The 16,608-nt window shown below is 37.2% G+C and overlaps 2 long non-coding RNA genes across 5 annotated transcripts in view; one reads left to right on the forward strand and one right to left on the reverse strand.

Annotated features, from left to right (window-relative positions):
* The window catches only part of LOC139079838 (uncharacterized), a 95,012-nt gene that overhangs the window by 16,616 nt on the left and 61,788 nt on the right, over nucleotides 1-16,608 (reverse strand). For 2 of the 4 annotated variants that reach the window (XR_011533799.1, XR_011533800.1), the window contains exon 3: nucleotides 7,890-8,019. The exons of the other annotated variants lie outside the window; for them this stretch is intronic. This is a non-coding gene — a long non-coding RNA (uncharacterized lncRNA). The remainder of the gene's footprint in view (nucleotides 1-7,889; nucleotides 8,020-16,608) is intronic. 4 annotated transcript variants of the gene reach the window in all.
* LOC139079839 (uncharacterized) overlaps nucleotides 3,292-16,608 on the forward strand; it is a 47,204-nt gene continuing 33,887 nt past the window's right edge. Inside the window, exons 1-3 of the long non-coding RNA XR_011533802.1 lie at nucleotides 3,292-3,410; nucleotides 8,121-8,250; nucleotides 10,899-11,057. This is a non-coding gene — a long non-coding RNA (uncharacterized lncRNA). The remainder of the gene's footprint in view (nucleotides 3,411-8,120; nucleotides 8,251-10,898; nucleotides 11,058-16,608) is intronic.

Consider the following 16,608-nt stretch of genomic DNA (forward strand, 5'->3'; position numbering starts at 1 on the left):
TCCAATGTAATATTGGCCCTGATAAAGGAATTTATTACACAGCCAAAATAAGTAGAGCAATGGGCTGACATTTGTGTGTTTCATCATTATCATCATGTACTACATCATCAGAAGCAGCTGACCTTATAATGGTGGGATGGCCTATTGAAACCTCAGTTATGGCACCATCCATCTATAAGGTGATGCCCTCCAAGGCTGTGGGGCCCACCTACAGGATGTAGAACATGCTTTGAATCATGACCAATACATGGTGCTCTTTCTCCCATAGACAGTAAACAGTCCGGGAGCTATTTCACTCAATGAACCACTGGTAAAATATTTGCCTTCATCCCAGGACTATATAATTTGATGACTTTAGGTTTCAGAAGCAAAAAGAGCCATCTTCCTACCAAGGAACACGGCGATGTTTTCATTGTACTGGACAGCTAGTAAGATTTGGATGAGATTTAGATGTAGAAGCGAGCAAGTAGAGACAGCTACTGGAAGACGGAAACTTCTTGTAAGCACACTGATAGAAGTATTTATTTCCTCTGGGTTCCTCTACAAACATCCACTTTCTAGAACCATAGCTGCAAAACAGTATGTGGTGATAGTATTGGTGTCTTTCACTGTCAGAATCCTATGGTAGTGTTGGCTCTTTTTCCTGGGTGCACTGCCACCAGTTGCATTGCTCCTAGTTGGATAGATTCGCATTAGAAGACTTTAGTAAGAGCAATTGAAATCATTTGATAACCCAGTTGATTAACACAAAAGTTTAAATGCAGTAATGCTAAAATAGTGAATGTTCTAACTAAATCAGTATATAATGGCAACAGGCCATATTACTATAACCTGGAGAGAAAGGACACAGTGAACCCGATAAGCTTGTTGTACTGCTCTGAGTTTAGCTAGAAATTCTGAAATATTTATATATGTTAGTATTTTCAGAGCCACACTCTCCTTTTAATTATCAGCGTTCGGTCTGTCCTAGTTACTGGGTGTATTAGTCAAGGTTCTCCAGAGTAACAGAACCAATAGGATATACAGAGAGAGGTATATATATGTAGGTATATGTATATAGAGAGAAAGAGACAGGCAGAGAGACACAGACAGATAGAGACAGAAACACAAATAGAGAGACAGACAGACAGAGAAAGAGATTATTTTAAGGAATTAGTTCATAGAATTGTGGGGGTTAGCAAGTTCAAAGTCAGGGTAAGCCAGGAGGCCGGAAATTCAAGTAAGAGCTGAAGTTGCAGTTTTGAGTCTTAATTCTGCAGGGCAGGCCAGGCAGGCTGCAAACTTAAGGGACGTTTTTATGCTGCAGTATCAAGTTCAAATTCCTTCCTTCTAGGGGAAACCTCAGTCTTTATTGTTAAGGCCTTCAACTGTTTAGATGAGGCCCACCCACCGGCATTGTGGAGGGTGATGTACTTTACTCAAAGTCTATTGATCTAAATGTTAACCACATCAAAATATACCATCACAGCAACATCTAGACTGATGTTTGACCAAACAGCTGGGCACCATGGCCTGGCCAAGTTAACACATAAAATTAAGCATCAAACCAGCCTACTAGATGCCTAGTCTCATGGTATTTGGTACAAGATTTTGTAGTAGATCACATTGGGATTCTGACTGAGTACATTCTACCTCATGGGCTAAAATTGTTTATAGACTGACTTGTAGATACCTTATGTCTCCAATAGAGGCAGATCTGTTTACTACAACCTGGCTAGACAGATCAGAACTTGTTAGATTCTTGTGTATTATCCACCAATGAAGATAATACATGAGACTGTTGGAACACAAAACCCCAATAATAGTACCCAAATTTCTCAAGGTAAACAATCAGAATAAAGATGTTCTTATCAATTTCATACTCTGAAGGTCTTAAATTAGAGTTTATTAGAAGAAAGTTACCTATTTCTATACTGAAATTATCTTGGAATACTATTTACTTTTTAATTGAGAATCTAGATGTTTCTACCACAGGGCCAAACTTCCCCACCCTGGCGACATGGGTGGAAACTGACTATTAATACTCTAGTAAATTTATCGTAGAACTGACAATATCAGAATATAGAAAAGTTGATTTCTTTATTGTATCTAATATATATAAGTATGTGGGTTTGTCTGTATTTCTTAAGGACTCAAGTAATAATTACCTGAGCAAGAAAGTGTTATAAACAATAAAGGCATTGACAAATCTCTGGGGCCTTTCAATTTGACCTGAAAAATGGTGAGCTACCAGCATCGATAATAGAATAGGGCATTTTAGTCTAAGAATGAAATATTTAAATAAGTCAATTTGTTATTGGTCATTGTGTCAACTCTTGCATACAAGTATACGTATGGCTTTACTCATCCAAACAACAAGTATGCAGCTGGTAAAACCTATTTATATTAATAACACTTGACCTTATAAAATTAAGCTCAGGGAGAGTAATCCTGTTTTTTGGACTTGACTGATTTCTTACATTGAGCGTTTGAAAAATAGGATAGCTCTTAAAATAAGAATGAGCTAGTTAAAAATATAGAGAGTTCCAAGTGTGTCTAAATATTTCTATCATCCCTCCCTTATAAGGTGAAGGAGTGAAGCTTTGGAGCTGCCTAGCATTGGTCTGGGAAGTGATAAGGATGACATAGGTGTAAAAGACACATCGGCAGTTTTATTATTCTTGATTTAAGGCCTTATAAGAGGACATACAAAGGAACGTTAGAAATGGTTAGTTAACTGATTAAAACTCAAGTACTATAGGTGCGTAGATGGTCATACCCTGGATCCCCTTGATTTTCAGAATGACAATATAATATTTCAAAATCAACACAGCAGAAGGTAATATAACAATCATTAACAATTTTCCTTCCTTTTTTGGTGAGGAATTATATTTGATTTAAAACAAAACAGCTAAAAAGCACAAATGTTAATTCATTCATGTGCATTTAAAACATATACAATGAAGACTGATATAGGAATAAAAGAGAAAAAGAAGAATCATCCTTGAGCACTTCATATAGGAGAGTAGGTTGTATACTTTTTAATCATTTTTCTTCATAGCTGAGAAAGTATTGGTTAGCTGTTGCTACATAAAGCTGGGTAACAACTACCTGAAAAAACCCAGTCAGCTGGTGCAGCTCTTCTGTCTCAGCTGGGCTCGTTGGCATGTCTAAGAGCCGGCTGGGGCTCCGCTGATAGAGGTTGATCTTGGCAGCGCAGTTCTGCTTCAAGAAGCAGGTCTGACTGCTGTTGGCCCCTTGCCGATGTAGGCTGGGCTCAGGTTGCTTCAAGTGTGTTCTATTGGGGAATTAAGGATAAAGGAGCAGCAGCTACTCAGGGAAGTCTTTCTCGTAGCAATAGGAGAGGTACAAGAGAAGAAATGCAACTCCAGAAAAATATCTGAAGCCTCTCCTGTGTCATATTTGGCAAGGTAAGTTACAGCAGCAAGCCCAAAGTTGAGGGGTGGCTGGAGGGGTGGTGGGAGGAAGTTTATTCTGCCACCAGGAGATGTGAAAAGGAAGGGAGTGAATTTTTTCACCATCATCTCATCTACTGTGTTCAGTCCTCTTTCCATGAGTATTCACCTCCCTCTCACCAGAAAAACCCACTGACCCCATTCCATGATTGCCAAAAGTCATCCAATTACAGTATCTGCTTAAAATTTCAGGATTTCATGATCTACATGTCTTCAAATATTTGCTTTTGAAATGACGACCCAAACAAACAAGTTATCTAGACTGACCCCGTGGCATAGTGGTTAAGTTCAGCACTGTCTACCTCAGCGGCCCAGGTTCATGGATTCGGATCCTGGGCACAGACCTACACCTCTCATTAGGCATGCTGAGGCAGAGACCCACATATAAAATAGAGGAAGACTGGCACAGATGTTAGCTCAGGGCCAGTCTTCCTCAAGCAAAAAAAGAGGAAGATTGGCAACAAGATATTAGCTCAAGGCGAATCTTCCTCATCAAAAAAAGTTGTCTGTCTCCCCAAATACCCACCATATGATGCTGAAATAGGGAAAAGGTAATAGTAGCAAAGACTTTTTTTGAAGAAGGAGAGAATGCGAGGCCCATAGCAGTTGCTGTTTTATAGCATGTCCAAAATCTCGTGGACGACATGTTATCAGCTCTCCCTACCCTGGATTTAGGAACGTACCTTGGTTCTCCAGAGTCCATTGTTTTTCTTTCTGGAAGTTTCTTTAATTGTCCTGCTTGGTTATGTCTGAAGTGATTTCTGAATATTATTTCCCTTTTGGCAACTGAGCTGCTTTCTCAACCTGCTTTTTGGTTATGTCGAAATTTGGCTCCCAGAAGTCTCTTATCTTACTCTCGTTCTCTTTTTATTCCAGACTGGCAGCACTTTTGCCAATAAAGTTCTCTCAAAACCTTTAAATTTCCCAGGCTTTTTATTTTAGTTAGTTCAAAAGCCACAGGGTAACTCTTTTATAGACACGTCTCTCCATGTCTACTCAATTATGGGTATTATGGTACATTAGTCTTTGGTGGAACCATGCTTTTAATCCTTCTGTAAGGACTTTTTACCAGATAAGACATTCTAAGAGGAGTCCCTGCAGTTCTTTAAAAGGTCTAAACAAAGGCAGGATGGCCTGCCAATGGTTTGGTCTATGTCCACTTGGCATATCTTAATGCTCTTAATATTTCCCTAGGCTATTGTGAACTTGAGAATCTCCTCCTGTATGGATATTTTGGTGTAATGAGTTGCACTGTGTCCTAAAAAATGATATGTTTAAGTCACAGCCTCCAGTACTTCAGAATGTGATCTGATTTGGAAATAGGTCTTACAGAGGTAATTAAGTTGAAATGAGGTCATTAAGGTAGTCCCTAATCCAATATGACTGCAGTCCTTATAAAAAGGTGACATTTGACACAGACAGACATGCACAGAGAGAAGACTGTGAGAAGAGACAGAGAGAACACGATGTAAAGATTGGACTTAGGCTGCCCCAAGTCAGCGAGTGACTGGGGCCACCAGAGGCTGGAAGAGACAACAAAGGGTCCCTCTCCTAGGGGTTTCAGAGGGAGCATGGCTCAACTGACACCTGGATTTCACACCTCTAGCCGCCAGCACTGTGAGCCAACAAACTTCTGTTATTGTAAGTCACCTAGTTTGGGGGATTTCATTACAGCAGCCCTGGAAAGCTGATACAATTGGACAGAAGACAGGATTTTACTTTCTACCTCCCGAGGTCTGAGTTCTTCATATTTTCTCCAAATGCTGTTTTTTTTAACACTGGCCAAATTCTTTTTCTTGGCTCATCTTTATTGTATGTAGTACCTTATCAAGCGCAGTGTTTTATTTAAAAAAAAAAAAAGAAAAGGAAATTCACACAATAATGTGATCATGGTACTCAAAATCCCTGGTCTCCAACATTAGTGGGGTCCTCAAAACTAAGCAGAATATTGTATAATCCCTTAAAATTTGTCCTTTTTCATTATTTTAAGCGTAATTCTACCACCATAAACTATGACCAAAATACTTAAGCCCTGTAGTCTAACACTGCTTGTTAATTTTGGATGCAATCTATTATTTGTTAGTATACTAATTAAGAATACAGGCTCTGGAACAAAACTCTACCACTTACTAAATATAAGGTTATGTGCTAGTTACTCAGTTTTCTATGTTTTAATTTCCTCATTTGTAAAACAAAGATAATGATTTTATCTTTCTCATGGGATGATTGTGAGCTTAGATGAACACTGATCTCATTAGGCGTTCAGTAACTGTGAATGGTTATGATTAGTTATTAATCGTAGCATATGATTTTACCTCCAACTTCCAGACCTGAATAGAAGACTCTAACCATGAAGTTACTTAAAAAGTGTATATAAGCGATTCCATCCTCCCCTCCTTCCTTCCAACACAGGAAGTTTCACTGTATTTTCTATTTGAACCCTTTGAGTTTAAACATATTTCTCCTTAACTTTTAAGATCATTTTTCTACACCAAGTTGCTGGAAAGAATTGTCTCCTCTTGTTATTTTCATTTCCTTCTTTCTCTTTTCTACTCAGCCTAACCCAGTGTGGCTTCTTCCCCACCTCCACTTTCCAAATGTGCCTTACACTGCATTTGATTCTCTGAGGCTAATTTCGAAATCCAACTGACTTCTTTCTCCTCAACTTTAATTATTTGCTCTGTTATATTTTACAGTGTTTTACATTTCACTCTTAAAACTGTGAAGGGGCAAGAGAACACCACCAGTTAGAGGTTGAGGGCTGAGGAGAGACTCAGTAAGTCAGTGAAAGGAACCTGATCTGCATTATACAAGAGGCCAATACTGAGGCCCCGTGCAGATTTCCTAGAAAAACAAACAAACCAAAGCCATGTGTCCACAAGACAGTCAGCATTTTGACTTATTTCACTAAGAGGCACTTTGATAGAATTAGAACAGCATTTCTCTTCCTACCACCAATAGATTCTCAGCTCCAATACTAGCGCAAAGCGCCAAGGGGGCACCCCATATGGACTTTCCCTCCAACGATAGATCTTTTTCCTTTAAATATTTAGTCTTTACTGAATATAAAAAGAGGAGAGCTTTCAAACTGGCGTGATTAATTTCTCAATTCTCCTTTCTAATTTAGAGCTCACAATATTGTTTATTTTCTGCTTTTCTATTACAAATCCTATTGTACTTGCACCTTAACTTTTGGCTCTGTCTGGTTGTCAGAATAGAATTTCTCCTTTCTTTGCTACTCCATCAGCTTCTTGTTTTCATTGCCCTTTTTTTCCCTGCAAATGATCAATACCATGTAGGCTTCACACTCTAGCAACCTATCTTCTTTCAGAATTTGCCATTTAAAGAATGTATGAGGGTCCTAGGTTAGCCAAGCAACATCTTCCTCCTCTTCCTCAACATCGGAAAGCATTTTACCTGTTCCTATCATGGTGGTCTTTTGTACCATGGAAGATGAGGCACAACAGAAGAGACCCTAACATTTATGTTGCACAATGAACTTGTTTCCATTGCTGAACTCGAATCATTCCAGAATTCAAAGGAAAAAAGAAATTGGCCTTCTTTATGTTTGGACATGAAAAAATCAATTATACATTTCCTGTGTGTTTCATGGACACAATATATAGTCCCTATTTCTATATATATTTAGCTCAGATATAGCTAATAAACAAGTAAAAAGCTTCTGTTTCAGAGCAAAACAAGTGATGCCACTTAAATCCAGTGAGCTAAAGGTACTACTCGTTTTATATTTAGTAAGAAGGATGCTATTTTAGGGATAACAATGATATTTTAATGATAAATGCTGTCATTTTCTCGTTTAAATGCTGCCTTTCATCTTATAAGTTTTAATCTTGAATATGTAGGGCTTTATTTTCAAATAAATATATATTATATATCTAATTTTTACATACATATAATTTCATATGCATATTATAAACATAATGTCAATAACAAAATCTTCATATTTCCAATTCATTCTGTAAACAAATTCTGTGTCAAGAAAAAGGAGGGATATATTTAAAAAGCACTCTTAAGTTTGTAACATTGCATCTGATGATCTCACTGTTTTCTGGAGTTAGGTGTTTTTAAATTTCATGCACACTTGACAAACTCTAATTCCGTCACTATATAGAGACAGCTCTCAATTGTGTTATAAAGAACGATTATCTTTTTCTTGAATGAAAGCCAGCACTAATTGAGGCAAAGTTTCCTGTTCCTCAAATTCTGACCTTTCCTCATGGAAGACCAATAATTCTACCAAAAGTATGAGAATTGTGTGAAACAAGCAACTCTGAAAGTTTATTGTCATAGAGTTTTTAGTTACATTTTTTCATTTTCTGATTTCTAAAGCAATAATTTCTCTTGATCTTTTCTTAATTTTACTTCATTTATTAATCATCTGCCTACGATATTGAGCGCCTCCTTTTTCCATACCCACGTCTAGCCATAGCTCCCTTGGCATGCTCCAGAACTGTCGGGGGGGCGACTTCCTTTCACTCCTCCCGATTTGCTCCAGCTTCTTGATCTTAAGCAGTTCCCTTTCTTGCTTTTCATCTTTATTTTCCTGAAATAGATCCCATTGATGTTTCATAAAAAATGTGAACAAAAATAACCTTTCTGTGTTCTTGCATGTCTGAAAATGTTTTCTTCTGTTCTAACACACAGTTTGAAGTTTGGCTGAGTACAAAATTTCTCAAGTGAACATTATTTTCCCGCATCCCTTTCAAGGCAACCACTGTTGTTGTATTCAGAATTACTAAGAGGAAATCTGGGGAGAGTGCGATTACAGGTCCTTGTAAGTGAACTGCTTTTTCTTTTGCTTTTTTTCTCTCACTTTTGTAAGCATTTAGAATCCATTTGTCTTTGGAATTCTGATATTTCCCAAGGGCAAGTCTAGTTATAGTCTCTTTATTTTATCCTACTTGCCATTTGATAAGCAGTTTAAGTTTGAATTCCATGTCTTATTTAATCATTAGGGGAATCTTTTTCTTAAAATTTCTCCAATGATTTTTTTTTCCTCTCCCCTCTCTCATCTCTCTGGAGATGAATTTGCAAGCATGTTACTACATCTGGAATTTCCCATCACTAATAGTATTTATTTTGTTGTCTTCATCTATTTCTACTTTTGTACTACATATTGGGAGTATTTACAGATATGATCTTTATGCCAAAAAATCCTCTATTTGTTTAGGGTATTTGTGTTAGTCAACTACGTATTGGGGATATTACTCTTGTAATTAATACTTCTTCTCCTAAATAAATTAGTTATGATAGATTAATTGTAACAAACAAGCACCATATTTCAGTGACTAAATACAGGAACAGTTTATTGCTTTGTCATAGCATTGCCCACTGCAAATCAGTTGAGGGTCCCCTGTTTCACAAAGACACAGGCCCTTCCTGTTAGTGGTTCAGCCATTCTTTAGAGTCCTAGAGACTCCACTGGGCCGTATGCATCTGTTTGACTACAACAAAAGATAAGGAACATGGAGAATCTCAAAATAGGTTTTAGAGGCCAGCTGGAAATGTTGGAGCTATAGGAGAAGAAATGAAGTATCTGATTAGGAAAAGCCTTCTGTGCTACACTAAGAAATTTGGATTTCTCCAGAAGGCAATGAGCTTCTGAACTGTGTTAAGGTTTTTAGCTGCACTGTCAGCTGGGTGATTTAGAAACATTGCCCTGGCTGCTCTGTAAATTATAGATCTCACTTGAGCAAAGACAACTCTTAGGAGAGGTTGTCAAAAACCAGGTGATAAATCATTTTGGACCATAAGCATGAACATGGGTAAGAAGAGAAGTGAGAAGACTAAAAGGATGGTATTCAGTAAACAACAGGGCCTGGTGGTGATTGGGGGTTAGTTGTGAGGAAGAATAAGAAGTCAAATAATACATGCAAGTTTCTAATTTTCACAATGGGGTGGATCGTATTTACTAAGGTTGGGGATTTTGCAAGAGAAGTACATTAGAAGAAGAATCTGAGTGTTTGGGGGGTTAAATGGAGATGCTCAGTAAGTATTTGGGTTTATGGTTTTATAGCTCAAGAGAGACATAAAGACAGAAATAGAGACTAGTAGATATCAGTTTATTGACCCTAACAACGATAAAAACATGCACGGTAGTCAAAGAGAGTACGTATGTCATTATAGTCACTGTACTTAGAGAATTTAAGTCATTAAATGTTCTTCTTTTCATGAAATATTATGTTAGATGATGGGAATGATGTTTAAGGTGGGAGATTTTGAACATTTTTAAATACTGATGAAGAGCTAGTAAAAAGGAAAATTGTTATTCAAATAAACTAGTTGTTATTTAGAGAGTGAGAGCAGATAGAACTCAAGCAAGAGTAAAGGAATTAGTCTTTGGCAACAAAAAGGAAGATTTCTTCATAGTCATGAGAGGAGAAGGCATGTTTTCATTAAAACCAATAAAGTTTTGAGAATTAATGCAGATCTTATCTCATGGCTGATATTTTCTCTGTAAAGTTGAACGGAGAGTAGTGGAAAAGGATGCTTGACAACAGGGAGATTTTAAAAGAGCTACTATGCAGATAGAGGAGAATTTGTTGGGAAAGATACGCAGGGGATTCAATATTTATTTGTGCAAATAATAAACTAATAGTGCCAAACAGCATTCCAAGAATGAGGCTGTGGTATAAAGGAGGAATAGGTCCACCCTAAGCAGTCAATCGAAAAAGACTTAGTATTATGTGTAGCGTTTGTGAGAAGCCTTAAGGAAGAGCAAGGTTTCAATATGGAAAACATAGGGGAGGTGCAAATGAGCAAAGACAGACAAAAATAGACAGGTAGGCTTATTACCAAGGTGGCTCGTAGATCTATGTGTTGTTAATTTAGGGCCTGAAAGAGGAATGTAAGCTGTCGATTATTTTGTGGCTAGAACATCTATAGATTAAATGTTCTGCTGAAGAGTCTTGATTTTATTCTGCCAGTGCTGATGTTCCAAAAGGAGCGAAGTTGATTTGGGTGGCGGATGGGGGTGGGGGTCGGGGGGGGCAGGAAGAAAGAAGGAAACATATTTGAAATGTATTAGAAATGACTTTGGTACTTTCTCTTTTTTTAAAAAAGAGACATCTTCCTGGAATTTGCTCATACATCCTCATAAAAACTCTTATTAATTCTAACATAACTATGATCACCAGGGGAGAAGAAAAACAAAAACACCACTGATATAGTTCCAGAGTCTTAGAAGAATTTTCGCTAACTGCATGCTAATTGTACTGGGTTAAGTAAAGAAGTGCCATCGACAGATCACACATTCACAGCTGTCCTGAGCCGAGCTCATTTGCAGGGAGATTTCTTTTGCCTTCATATATTGCCTAAAAAATGATATCAGAAACCCAGACCCAACCAAGACTTTCTATTCTATGGATGTGGCCTCTCTGGGGCAAGTGGGTTGCTAGCGCCCTCTGTTCTTTCTCCTAACAGTGCCCTTTCCTCTACAACCACTGATGAATGAGAAATCTTGGAAAAGAAGCAAACTGGAAGTCAGGAGGGACATGTCAAGGGAGTTGTGTATTCCATTTTTAAAAATAAAGAATCTACAATTCAAAGATTGTGCCAAATCAGAGAAGAAAAGGAAAATTGGTAAGAGTAAATAGTAAGAGTATGGGATTTTCATGTTCTTCCTTCTTGTAATAGGTGCAGGACAAGTTCTCACTTCAGTGCAGAATAGCTGGATTAGATTAATTCCTCCGGGAAACGGGGAACTGGGATGGGAGTGGAGTGCATTCAGCTGTGGGTAATTGAACACTGAATGAAAAGTTAAGTGAAGTAAGGCCAATATACACCCTGTGCCCACTAGGAAATATCAGGCTTGGACATCTCCTCTGATTTGAGGCTAAATAAAATGGGAAATGCATGGCGCCTCAGAAAATACACCCTGACAGAAGATAAAAGGAACAAAATTGCATAATTCAGAAGAAAAGTATAACTTTGGAAATAATTTTAACAGGAACCCAAATACAGTTTTAGAAAACAAATCGCCATCAATACACTGCCTGTATGAAACCTGAGAGAGAAATCCGTCGAGGAATAAGGAAGACAATGTAAAAAACAAACCCAGACCAAACAAAACAGAAGCAGAATATATAAGAAACTGGACAACATAAGAATAGGCTTTAAGGAGAAAAATGTCAAGTAGATTGGATAGGGAATTTAAAAAAAAAAAAAAAAAGAAGCAAAAAGGATGAGAAGGGAAATATAGCAGAGAACTTCCCTAAGGAAATGTTATTTTGTATGTGTAAGTCTCGGGCTGTATCTGACATTATTTTCTGAAATTGAAAATTGTTATGTTTAGATAATATTCAGACAGTGAAAGACTATAGGTCTCACATCCTTGTAATCCAGGAATTATAATGATAACAAACATAAGTATAGAAATTACTCATATAATTAACATCCTTGAACAAATATTTCACTGACTTTACTGGTTTTCTTCAGAAAATGTGTTGAATATATTTTTAGTTTTAGTACTTTGTCACCATGAAAGAGTTGTAATTATTTAAGAAATAAGGAATTGAGGCGTCAAAAAAGGAAGGCGTCTCAGAGAGTAGCATTCTTGACCCAACTCTTCCATTAACATGGGACATTTCCTTGGGGAAGTCACTCCATTGTTAAAATACGTACTGGCTTTAGTGTAACACACTATGAGGATTTCTGGAAGGATACACCTTACGACTGGAGCCTCTGCCCCATTATCATCTCTCCTGCCAGCTGAGCTCTCTGGGGTATTTTTTAAGTAACATTGAGGGAGATTATAATAGTAACAACAAATTCTCCAACACTGTTTTAATGACTAATATTACGGAAGCTTTACAAACAGAGCATTCCATTTACTTACAAAGACTTCTCTCGTGATGTCGTGAATAAGGACATGATGGGATATGGAAAATTTGACAGCGTAACTTTGAAAGGGTGAAGTTCTTTTAATATCGTTTCAGAGATAATACACATATGTTTCCAAGGCAAGGGTAGCAACAAAGAATACATGTATATTTTCACCTGAAGGGAATGCAAACTTGTTACACATAGATACTTGCACTGGTCAGTTATGCTTTATAAAGTATTAAATTATACACAGATACTTTTTCTGTAGTCCCAGAAGCCTTTGTTGTTGTTAGTGGCATGTAGTCGATTCCCTCTCCCAGCGACCGTGTGTACAGCAGAGCAGAATCCTGCCTGGTCTTTCTGTGCCATCCTCTAACTTTCCCGTGCTGTATCAGACAATGCTCCACTGCTATTCATAGGGTTTTCATGGCCGATTTTTTGGAAGTGAGTGGTCAGGTCTTTCTTCCTGCTCTGTCTTAGTCTGGAAGCTTTACTGAAACCTGCCCACTGTGGGTGATCCTGGTATTTGAAATACCAGTGGCATAGCTTTCAGCATCAAAGCAACATGCAGCTGCCAGACTATCGCAACTGACAGACAGGAGGTGTGGTTCCCTGTCTGGGAAACAAACCAGGGCCACAGTAGTGAGAGCATGAAATCTTAACCACTGGACTGGACCAGGGTTGAAGCCAGAAGCCTGAAACATTGTAAATTGTTGGTAAAAAGACTTTTTCTTTTTTGAGGAAGATTAGCTCTGAGCTAACATCTGTTGCCAATCTTCCTCTTTTTGCTTGAAGAAGATTGTCACTGAGCTGATTATCTGTGCCAATCTCCCTCTATTTTTCGTTATGCAGGACACCACCACAGCATGGCTTGATGAGTGGTGTTTAGGTCCCCACGGAGGACCCGAACCCATGAACCCTGGGCCGCTGGAGCAAAGAGCCTTAGCTTAACCATTACGCCACTGGGCCAGCCCAGAAAAGATTACTTTTATTGCCAAATTTTACCATCTCCTTTCCTCATTATGGACTGACTTTTGAATAAACCATAGCTACAAATACACACACACACATTAGTAAATTGATTATAACTTATATTTCTCTTAATTTTTAAGAAGTATCCCAAATCTGGAGAAAGGAAAATATTTCAGCTCAAGGCTTTTATCATTTTGCCATTCACATTTCATATATAAAGTCAAATACTCCCATATCATACTAACCATGGTATTTTGATTGGAAGTAAAAAAAAAAATGTTAAAAAAACTTTTTAAGAAGTAAAACAATGAATAGACATGGTAACTGGAAGTAATGAAAAGCCCCTATGAAACTATTTGATAGCACATGACCTTAAGTGTTTTATGAGATATTTGCCAAACCATATCATTCAAACTTTTAGACACTCCACAGAAATATCTTAAGTACACCAGTGTTATGGCAGAGATTGTGCAGTATTTGGCACAATTGTGAAGGGTAAAAAGAAATTACCTGGAGAACATATTAAAAATACCAATTCCTGGGCCAGCCCCAGTGGCCTAGGGGTTAAGTTCAACGTGCTTCTCTTTGGGGGCCTGGGTTTGGTTCCCTGGGCATGGACCTACGCCACTGGTCAGTGGCTATGCTGTGGCAGGAACTCACAAATGAAAGAGAGGAAGGTTGGCACAGATGTTAGCTCAGGGTGAATCTTCCTCCGCAAAAATGGAGAAGATGGGCAATAGATAATAGCTCAGGGCTAATCTTGCTTAGGAAAAAAAATAGACATGCAAATTCCTCAGATCCTGTAGATACCTACTGAATTAGAAATTCTAGGGGATAGGCCTTGAAATATATATATTTAAGTAGCAATCTAGGTGATTCTTATCAGAGTAAGCAGCATCTAAAATTGGTGTTGGATTTGTATATGAAGAGCTGTAAAATACTGGCATGAGGTGTAGCTCTTAGGGTTGGTGTAGATTTCAAATAAGATAACAGATTTACTCGATAAACCTAACTTAAAATTAAGAAAAAATCACTAATAAAAGACAAATAGATTTTTTAAAAAGAGAGTATCCTTTCTTATCTATCTATCCTGTTGGCTACTTTTTAAAAGAGATAAATGAAAGTGAAAATAAAAACTTGTCACAATTTGTGAGACTCAGTGAAAGCAGTCTTTACAGGCAAATTTATAGGATTGAAATGCATATTTCAGAGAAGACCTAAAACCAGTAGTCTAAGTTTCTACCTTTGGCAACTGGAAAAAGAAGAATGAGTTATATCCAAAGTAAGAAGAAGAAAAGAAATAATAAAAACTAGGGCAGAAATCAATGGAATTGACAAAGGAAAACAATAGACAAAATCAGAAAATGGTTTTTTGAAAATACCAATAAAATTGATAAACCTTTAGCCACACCAACTGACTTTTAAGAAAAAGAAAAAGAAGACACAAGGCATTTAGCTTTGTTTTACTTTCTCAAGATTGTTGGGTTACTTGGGGTCCTTTGTGGTTCCATAGGAATTTCAGAATTATTTTCTACTTCTGAAAAGATATTATTGGGATTTTGATAAGGATTGCATTGAACCTGTAGATCACTTTGGGTAGTATGAACAATTTAACAATATTAACTCCTTCAATCCATAATAACACAGAATGTCTTTCCATTTGTGTCTTCTTTAATTTCTTTCATCAATGTTTTATAATTTTCACTGTACAAGTTTTTCACCTCTTTAGTTAAGTTTATTCCTGAGTATTTTATTATTTTTGATGCTGTAGTAAGTGGAATTATTTTCTTTAATGTCCATTTCATATAGTTTGTTGTTCAGTGTATAGAAATATAAGTGATTTTTGACATTGACTTTGTTTCCTGCAACTTTACTAAATTCATTTGTTCTAACAGGTTTTTTTTTTTTTTTTTTTTTTGGTAGAGTCTTTAGGGATTTCTGCATATAAGTCTACGTCATTTGCAAGCAGATATCATTTTACGTCTTCCTTCTATACTTGGATGCCTTTTATTTCTTTTTGTTGCTTCATCGCTCTGACTAGACTTCCAGTACTATATTGAATAGAAGTGGTGAGAGTGGGCATCCTTGCCTTGTTCCCAATTTAGAGGTAAAGCTTTTAGTTTTTTACTATTGAATATGATGTTAGCTGTGGGCTTGTCATGTATAGCCTTTATTATACTGAAGTAATGTCCTTCTATTACTAGTTTGTTGAGAGTTTTTCTCAGCCACTTTGGAAAAGAGTTTGGCAGTTTCTTACCAAGCTAAACATAATCTGATCCAGCAGTCATGCTCCTGGGTATTTACACAAATGAGCTGAAAACTTATGTCTGCACAAAAGTGGGCACATGAATGTTTATAGAAGCTTTATTCACAATTGCCAAAACTTGGTTGAAAGACAACAAAGATATCCTTCAATAGGTGAATGGATAAACACACCGTGGTACATACCTACAATGGAATATTATTCATTGATTAAAAAGAAATGGTTTCCATCTGTCACCATATGGATGTGCCCCTTTAGCCCTTTCACCCTCTCCCCATCCCCTTTCCCTTTGGTAACTACCAATCTGTTCTCCTTATCTATGTGTTTTTCTGTTCATTTATCTTCCACATAGAATGAAATCATATGAGTATTTGTCTTTCTCTGTCTGACTTATTTTGCTTAGCATAATACCCTAAAGCTCCATCCATGTTTCTGCAAATGGCACAGTTTTGTCTTTTTTTGTGGCTGAGTGGTGAACACAATGCAGTCTACACAGAAGCCAAAATATAATAATGCACACTTGAAATTTACACAGTGTTATAAACCAATGTGACCTCAGTGAAATAATAAAAAGTGGTTGAATTTTTAAAATTAATAATAAATATGTAAATCTTGTAAAAAATTCTTTGAGAGCAAAAATCTAGTTGACATGAAGAAAATTAAAATAAACTAGAAATCAACAAAAAAAAAAAAAGAAAGAAAGAAAGGAAATGGGCTATCAAGCCAGGGAAAAATAGGGAGGAATCTTAAATGCGTATTACTAAGTGAAACAAGCCAATGTGAAATGGGTACATACTATATGATTCCAACAAGATAACATTATGGAAAAGGCAAAACTATACAGACAGGAAAAAAACAATGGTTTCTAGAGCTCCAGAGTGGAGGAAGGGTTGGAGGAGGCAGGAATAGGTGGAGCACAGGGGATGTTTAGAGCAGTGGAATTATAAAATAGTAACATGATGATGTTATAGTGGCTACGTGACATTACGCATGGGCCAAAATCTTTGGAACTGTGCAATACAAAGAATGGACCCTAATGTAAACTATAGTCTTTAGATAGCAATAACGTATCAA

The sequence above is a fragment of the Equus przewalskii genome, chromosome 27 (assembly GCF_037783145.1).
Source record: "Equus przewalskii isolate Varuska chromosome 27, EquPr2, whole genome shotgun sequence".
Taxonomy (NCBI): Eukaryota; Metazoa; Chordata; class Mammalia; order Perissodactyla; family Equidae; genus Equus; species Equus przewalskii.